General features: G+C 45.5%; 1 long non-coding RNA gene across 3 annotated transcripts; it reads right to left on the reverse strand.

The window, feature by feature from the left end:
• Positions 1–530: 530 nt before the first annotated feature.
• On the reverse strand, positions 531–4,471 carry LOC125514916. 3 transcript variants are annotated; one of them, XR_007286669.1, is made up of 7 exons: positions 4,166–4,471; positions 3,427–3,580; positions 3,124–3,311; positions 2,842–2,958; positions 2,434–2,509; positions 1,357–2,158; positions 531–1,274 (listed from the first exon to the last, which is right to left on the reverse strand). It is a non-coding gene; the product is annotated as an uncharacterized LOC125514916 (long non-coding RNA). The 3 variants fall into 3 exon arrangements; XR_007286670.1 differs by having other exon boundaries at positions 1,357–1,886; positions 1,947–2,158; positions 2,842–3,311; XR_007286668.1 differs by having other exon boundaries at positions 2,842–3,311.
• Between the last annotated feature and the right edge of the window lie 4,560 nt (positions 4,472–9,031).

Consider the following 9,031-nt stretch of genomic DNA (forward strand, 5'->3'; position numbering starts at 1 on the left):
TGATGATATCTTTGCTTCTGTTACAAAGTGAATGTTTCCTCTTTAAGCTAGCCAGCGTTGATGATGATTAGATAGCTAGCGGTAATGACTATGATGATTAAATAGTGGTAATTAGACGACTATGATGATTTTTAGCTAGCTAGAGTTTATTTATTTATTAATATGCGATGATGATGATGATGATGATGATGACGACTACAACTCATTATAACGTAAAACAATCCTAAATTAAATTGATAACACAAATGTAATTGAAAAATACAAAATAAAACAAAAACCCACAACCATTTAGTACCGGTTGGTGTTACCAACCGGTCCTAAAGGGCTCCCGGCCCCCGGAGCTGGCTCGTGCCACGTGGTTCCCCTTTAGCACCGGTTCGTGCTGAACCGGTACTAAAGGGGGGGGGCCTTTAGTGCCGAAACTTTAGTGCCGGTTCCTAAACCGGCACTAAAGGGCCTTACGAACCGGTGCTATTGCCCGGTTCTGCACTAGTGTAATATGACAATTATTGTATAAGTGAGCTATTAGGTTGGCTACGAGTGACATGGCAATACCATGGTGGGTGGGTTCATGGGTACCTGGCCACCAATCCCCATTCTGAGCCGCACGTCTCTCCTCCTCCCCACTCTACACCCGTGCGCAGCCATCGCCTCTCCCCCGTCCTTCCCATCTCGTCAGAGCGGCCACTCCCAGAGTCCTACCCCGCTCATCGAGGAGCTCCTATCCCAGCCCTAGACCGGAGTTCAATGGCAGGGAGGGGAGACCCGATGGCAACGCGACAAAGAAGAGGAGGGATCGAGGAGGGAGTGAGCTCCTAGTGATCTAAGGTCAGGCATCGACATCGGAGCGAAGTGGGAGAGGCGACCCCAGCCGGACGACGCCTCACAACATGCTTCATGTACGGCGTAGAGAACGGTGGCACTGATGTGGCCTTAGATCGGCGATGGTCGCTTCGCCTTTGTCTACCTCGGCAAGGTGCACGACACCTCAGGCACCCTCATCCGATCCCACCACACTCTCCTCGAGGTGGCCTCTCACGATTCTTAAAGCGGTCTGGCTGAGTTTCAAGTTTGGCATCATTCTCCGTATCGGTCATTAGATGCTTTTTCACATCATGATTCGTGCGGCTACTTTTTTTAGGAAAATTCGTGCAACTTTTTTTAGGTAAACCATTTCGTCCAGCTACTGGAGTACCTCACTTAGCTTGTGTAGTGATCCCTCATGCCACTGGACCTCCACTTGCTTGAGAAATTAACTCTGGTCTATCCATCTACTGTCGTGAAGTAGCATGATACCATTAGCAAATATCAGGGTTATCAACAAAGATATAGAATAAGTAGCAGAATATAACTAACCATTTCTGCATCTTCGTGTTTGGTTCACAACTATGATTGATGAACCTGGACTTGTTCCTCTGGTTTGTTGCATCAAATGACCATATTGCTACTGACCTCACAGAGATAGAAGCCAGTGTAACGTTGTCTCTTCATTTACCATGGTCTTTCCTCATAAGCTATGTCATCAATAACTACAATATTGATGCAAGATATATGGATATTAGTTTGATCGCCCAAGTGTACAATGTGATTAACCATCATAACATCAATCATAAAAAAATTCAATCACATACACACACAATTATTTTCACCAGTACAGCACAATATCCAATGTAATGAGTGAAATTTGTTGAGAGAAACCAAGCATTGAGTGACTTGGTAGCAGGGACAAACAACAGAATGACATGGAGGCGGTGATTTCGATACTGTGGCAGGTGATATTGATGAGCCCATCGTCGTAGTCGATTAGGGAGCAACGGTCTATCCAGATGTCGAAGGATCCAGGATCGATGGATGCCGTCAATGTCGTGGCTGCGGCTGGCCTCAAACTGGACTGAAATAATTCAGAATTGGTACAAGCACAAGCACGGATGGTAGTAGTTAGTTACCTTACTACAGGGGATGTGCTAGTGGCAGAGCGTGTAGCGAAAGATCATTGGAGACAACAAAAATGAAGGCGTTGAAGAGCGCGCAAGCACTGACCCGCCGGACAACACCGGGGAACAGGTACGAACGTCTTCTTGGCCATGGTCACTCCAAGGCAGCAAATGATCCATAGTGGATCCAAGCTTTTTTTGTAGGGAGTCCATGTACCCAGGAGCTAGCGAGGACCAGATTAGCAACAACAACACACAGTTAGTTGGTTCCCTCATTCAATTTCGATTTTTGTGAAGATCAGTAGATCATAACTACCTACTAAAACAATCATCCAGATTGTTTATATAAGAGATTACCAAAACGACAAAACCGTCCATGAATGCAGAGCAGACCCGAACAATGAAAGAAAAATCTAATGTCAAGAAATTGCAGAAAAGGCGCTTCAAACAGAATTCCAACGACAACAAACACATATAGGGTGAAACAGAAGAAATTCACCTTGCCTATTCCAGAACCAATCTTCCACGCCATAATAGCACCATCAGAACTTCCGGACAATAGATAGTGCGTCTCCCTGCTTCGAATTACAGAGGAACAAATTAACAAACCACCAGCCAACTGTTCAGTACTCATTACCGGATCAGATTAAACTTTCTTTTGCTTGATGTATACTGGTGCTATGTATCTATAGCTAACTCCTCTCAAGTACGATCAATTATCCATTAAGACAATCGTCTCAGGATCATACTCTAATTTTGCCTCAAAATGTAGCTCAGTGCATGAACAACAGTACAAGACATGGTTTTGTTTCAGCCTGATTATTCTAGCTAATCATTTCAGTTCAGATGCAACAGAAAGAGAGTTAAGAGAGACAGAGAAAATAAGTGTAAAAAGGAGGTAGCATACCTGGAGTGCAGCCTTCTTGGTTGGAAGCCACAGCGTGCAGTTCACCATTGCCTTATGACCCGGTAGTGTGGTCATGGGATTCAGGGCTGACAGTGAAACATCTAGCTTTGCAGGGTTCTTAATTTGAAGTGACATAGCAAGAAATACTTCAGATTGACAGCATAAGGGAAAGATAACTAATTCTTTGCTCAACTCCCAGAAAAAAATAGATAATGCAAACTATCTATTGAAATGGATAGGAAAATGAACAAGCGCAAGATATACTTTCATTGAAGCGACTACCTAATAAGAGCAAGACAATGGACAAGTGCATTGGTTGGGTATTGAATGGTAGCCTATGTCCTTCACATGCAAGCGCATCTCATAAGTCACATGCATAAGAATTCTCAGATGTAGCAGGGAGAATTTGTGTGTGTGCTAACTGCAAACAGAAGATTCTCAACTATCTTCTCACATCCGGTTATACCAGCCTGTTGATATGAAAATCTGTTATGAAAAGGACAAAACGTGGTAGGCCTTCAAAAAGGTAAATGGCGCTGATTCGGTCATGCAAACCAACGCACTTGCACATTTATGGAAAATTACCTGTGAAACCATCTGTTGAGCGATCCTACTGAAGATCCAGTTATTAGTTCATCCTTTTACATCACCCTCACACATGACAGTAGGACTAAATTCAATCATCCACTCCTAGGGCGCCACCATCCAATAGGAACAAAGAGCAATGGAAGATGGATAGCTACATTGAAGAACATTTATTAAAAAACAAAAAACAGAATTTTCTAAACATCATTGATGTACTCTGCTACGGTAGATACAAACTAAAAAAAACAGTACACATGTGAGAAGGAAACATGCTACACACTTGATAAATGATGGTAGTGAAGTATAGAGTCTGAAAGGAGGCAAAAAAAGAGAGAGAAGAATTATGGCTACTATGCGAATCTTTATTTTGTCAAAGCCTGAATCATATAGAAGCTTAACTATCTTATTCAGAAATTCATCACACACTGTAACTATCACTTTTGGTAGTGGGAAAACACTCAAGATTGCATAAAAACTTGGAAGCTTTGTATTGATTTCTCAATACACATTCACAGATTTCTCACCATCCAGTCAAAATTTATAAGATTTTACTATAGTCAGCACAACACCTAATGGTTATATACCTGGAACACCATGAGAAAACAAATGCAAATCTAGACTTGCCTCCCCTTGAACACAGACCCAAATCACCAGGGTTTGACGTTTCACTTACAAACAGTCCCAAATCGAGAGAGAGACTCAAATAGAGAGAGAGAGAGAGAGAGAGAGAGAGATGGACCTGCGGGTCTAGCAGAGGTGAAAAGGAGGCTGGCCTCGCCGTCGGAGGAGGCGCAGACGACCGCATCAACCTCGTCCTCCTGCGGTTTCCTCGGGACAAGAGCTCGCGGCGCCGCCTGCCTTCTCGCTATTGCCGACGGGGCTGTGCGGAGGAGTAGCGCCCAATCTTGCTATGAGGAAGCCACCAAGAGGAGAAGATGACCTTCCTTCGATGGCCAGCGCCGGAGGAGCGATGGGGCGGCAACGGCGGCGGCGGCAAACCTAGCTCGAGAGTGGAAAGCCAAAACAAGAGAGGAGGGAGGCTGCCTGCGTGTGAGAGATGAAAAGGGGCCCAGTTCACGCATTTTCTCCTTTTCTTTCTTTCTCTCGACGATGCACAGTAAAAACAGTGATGGCCTGGGCATCGCTAGCGATTGAGCGTAAAAAAATTGCGACAGTAAAAGTGCTGAGGTGGCATAGCCCAGGGAACGCCCCTCATGCACACGTCAATGTTTTGGATGGTCATCCGATAAATTTACTGCTCATGGTTTTACCCCTCGTCAATAGGTCGGCCGTTCGCACTCCTCTCACCCACCTGGCGATTGTTTGAGTGTATGAGCGTTGGGTCCGCGCGTGTGTGGGGCCCGGGGTCTAGGGGCAAGAGGGCAGGCCGTGCATGTGGCGTTGGCATTTGGGTCGTCAATGTTTGCCTCTTGTGAGCGGGTCGTATGCTCGTCCTGGTTTGTCTTTTGAGCTTTTGAATGGGCAAGGGCGACACGAGGATTGTCGATGGTGTACTCGCATGTGCTCTATCTAACTGACTTCTTCAGTGCTCGTAGTTGCTGCTTAGGCCCACTGTAGTGGCTTGGGTGATTAGGTGGTTGGGTTTGTTGTTTTTGGCTCTTTTTGACTTGGCGAAGGCCATGTGTCGGTGTGGCCCGTACTGCAACAGCGAGGTCACAGGAGTGGATGAGCATGGCATGGTGAGGTGGGTTTCGTACGTGCATCTGGTCTACCTAGGTGTGTTGCACTCTGGTGCGTTGACGGTCCCAGTTGTAATTTCGGCCCATGTTACAATGACATGGGTGTTTCTGAATCGGGGAAGGGTGTCCGTTCGTTTTGCCTGCTGTATAAAAGAGAGACGGTTGGCAGGTGAGATTAGCACCTCTCATTTTCCCTTACTTCACCGATGACTTCCCTTGCTACCGGGCCCTCCCCTTGCTTGTCCCCACACCTTGGTCATGGGTTTCTATTATCTGCGTTGTTTTTGTTTTATAGGTTACATCGCTTGGAACACTGATCTATCGGCGCTGCACGGTCCTCCTCTTAGAGCAAATCTAATAGAGTGATGTAGGCGGGCTATAAGAGATGCCACATCGGATTTATGCCTAGTTAGAGGAGAGAAGAGAGGAGAGAAAAGAGAAGCGGGCTACAAGCTTACAGCCGGCTGTAGCACAAGACCCAACAAAGTAGATGAGCCATATATTAATTGCATGACATACTAATATGACAACTATTGTATAAGTGAGCTATTAGGTTGGCTACGAGTGACATGGCAATACCATGGTGGGTGGGTTCATGGGTACCAGGCCACCAATCCCCATCATGAGCCCCACGTCTCTCCTCCTCCCCACTCCACACCCGTGCGCAACCATCGCCTCTCCCCCGTCCTTCCCATCTCGTCAGAGCGGCCACTCCCAGAGTCCTACCCCACTCATCGAGGAGCTCCTATCCCCGCCCTAGACCGGAGTTCAATGGCAGGGAAGGGAGACCCGATGGCAACGCGACAAAGAAGAGGAGGGATCGAGGAGGGAGTGAGCTCCTAGTGATCTGAGGTCAGGCATCGACATCAGAGCGAAGTGGGAGAGGCGACCCCAGCCGGACGACGCCTCACAACACGCTCCATGTACGGCGTAGAGAACGGTGGCACTGATGTGGCCTTAGATCGACGAGGGTTGCTTCGCCTTTGTCTACCTCGGCAAGGTGCACGACACCTCAGGCACCCTCATTCGATCCCACCACACTCTCCTCAAGGTGGCCTCTCACGATTCTTAAAGCGGTGTGGCTGAGTTTCAAGTTTGGCATCATTCTCCGCATCGGTCATTAGATGCTTTTTCACATCATGATTCGTGCGGCTACTTTTTTTGGGAAAATTCGTGCAACTTTTTTTAGGTAAGCCATTTCGTCGAGCTATTGGAGTACCTCGCTTAGCTTGTGTAGTGATCCCTCATTCTGTCGTTCAACCCGTTTCTCTCTTTTTTCTCTTTTCGCGGTTGTCCAGTTATGGGCCTCTGTCGCGCATTATGTCCTTTTCGTTGTCCAAATCCACTTTTAGCTCAAGGTGCGGGTGATCACACTACTTCTAATGTTGTACCAGCCCATTATAGAAGGGAACAACTAAAACAAAGTTTCTGTTAGTTGTAGGAAGCTTCTTAATCTGGATTGCAGAAGCTTCTGGAACCTTCCTACCAGTTTTTGAAGGTTTCAAAAGGTTTTTAATTTTTAATTTTTTCTGCTTTCCTTTGGGTTTTCTAGGCTTCGTTTGGTTTTTTGGTTTACTTTTCAATTTGTAAACATTTTTTATTTTGTGAATAAATTCGAGAACATTTTAAAGCCAGGGAATATGTTTTGAATTCATGAATTTTTATCAATTTCATTTTTTTTAGTTTTGTGATTTAAAAAAAATGTGTTGTAACCGTATAACCCCAAACACGGCTACAACCATGTCGACATGGGAGTTGTTGGATGCGACATTTTTGTAGCGTCTTTGTGTTAAGATGATTAGGGGGGCTAATTTATCTGTGTTGGATGTGATTTTTTGTATGGCATGTTGATACGTCCATTTTCCATCATGTTTCCTTTCTGTTATTTATAATGTTTTTACCCATAATAATGCATTTTGGAGTAATTCTAATGCCTTTTCTCTCATAATTTGCAAGGAACACACCAAGAGGGAGAGTTCCGGCGGCTGGAAATCTGGACCTGGAAAAGCTACATCAGGCCACCTATCCTGCACAACTCCAAATGAGCTGAAACTTCACGGAGATTTTTTATGGATTATTTAAGAAATATTGGAGCCAATAAACACCAGAGGGGGGGCACCAGATGGGCACAACCCACCTGGGCGCGCCAGGCCCCCTAGGCGCGCCGTGGTGGGTTGTGGCCTCCTCGGCCCACCTCCGGTGCCGATCTTTTGGTATATAAGTCACTTTGACCTAGAAAAAAAATAAGGAGAAGGCTTTCGGGATGGAGCGCCGCCGTCTCGAGGCGGAACTTGGGCAGGAGCACTTTCGCCCTCCGGTGGAGCGATTCTGCTAGGGGAACTTCCCTCCCGGAGGGGGAAATCATCGTCATCATCATCACCAACAACTCTCCCATCTTGGGAAGGGCAATCTCCATCAACATCTTCAACAGCACCATCTCATCTCAAACCCTAGTTCATCTATTATATTCAATCTTGTAACCGGAACTATAGATTGGTGCTAGGGGGTGACTAGTAGTGTTGATTACATCTTGTAGTTGATTACTATATGGTTTATTTGGTGGAAGATTATATGTTCAGATCCATGATGCTATTTAATACTCCACTGATCATGAGCATGTTTATCATTTGTGAGTAGTTACTTTGGTTCTTGAGGTCATGGGAGAAATCATGTTGCAAGTAATCATGTGAACTTGATATGTGTTTGATATTTTGATAGTATGTATGTTGTTATTCTCTTAGTGGTGTCATGTGAACGTCGACTACATGACACTTCACCATATTTGGGCCTAAGGGAATGCATTGTGGAGTAGTAATTAGATGATGGGTTGCGAGAGTGACAGAAACTTAAACCCCAGTTTATGCGCTATTCCGTAAGGGACCGATTGGATCCTAAAGTTTAATGCTATGCTTAGAATTTATTCTTAATACTTTTCTCGTAGTTGCAGATGCTTGCGGGAGGGTTAATCATAAGTAGGAGGTTTGTTCAAGTAAGAACAGCTCCTAAGCACCGGTCCACCCACATATCAAATTATCAAAGTAGCAAACACAAATCAAACCAACATGATGAAAGTGACTAGATGAAATTCCCGTGTACCTTCAAGAACACTTTGCTTATTATAAGAAACCATTTTGGCCTGTCCTTTGCCTCAAAAGGATTGGGCTACCTTGCTACATAGTTGTTACAATTATCGTTACTTGCTCGTTACAAATTATCTTGCTATCAAATTACTCGCTACTTACAATTTCAGCACTTGCAGACAATACCTTGCTGAAAACTACTTGTCATTTCCTTCTGCTCCTCGTTGGGTTCGACACTCTTACTTATCGAAAAGAGCTACAATTGATTCCCTGTACTTTTGCGTCATCAAGGCTATTTTCTGGCACCGTTGCCGGTGTCGGTGTCAAAACCGGCATATCTCGGGTAGGGGGTCCCGAACTGTGCGTCTAAGGATCGAAGGTAACAGGAGGCAGGGGACACAATGTTTACCCAGGTTCGGGCCCTCTTAATGGAGGTAATACCCTACTTCCTGCTTGATTGACTTTGATGAGTATAGGGGTTACAAGAGTTGATCTACCTCGAGATCGACCCTAGATGTCTAGCCTGTATGATTATGATTGCCTCTATGGACTAAACCCTCTGGTTTATATAGACACTGGAGGGGGCTAGGGTTGTACAGAGTTGGTTTACAGAGAAAGGAATCTTCATATCTGAACGCCAAGATTTCCCTCTACGCCAAGGAGAGTCCCATCCGGACTCAGGGGGAAGCCTTATATTCTGCATCTTCATGGCCCACCAGTCCGGCCCATGTCACACAACCCGGACGCCCGAGGACCCCATAATCCAGGACTCCCTCAGTAGCCCCCGAACTAGGCTTCAATGACGATGTGTCCGGCGTGCAGATT

This window comes from Triticum urartu, chromosome 6 (assembly GCF_003073215.2).
Source record: "Triticum urartu cultivar G1812 chromosome 6, Tu2.1, whole genome shotgun sequence".
Taxonomy (NCBI): domain Eukaryota; kingdom Viridiplantae; phylum Streptophyta; class Magnoliopsida; order Poales; family Poaceae; genus Triticum; species Triticum urartu.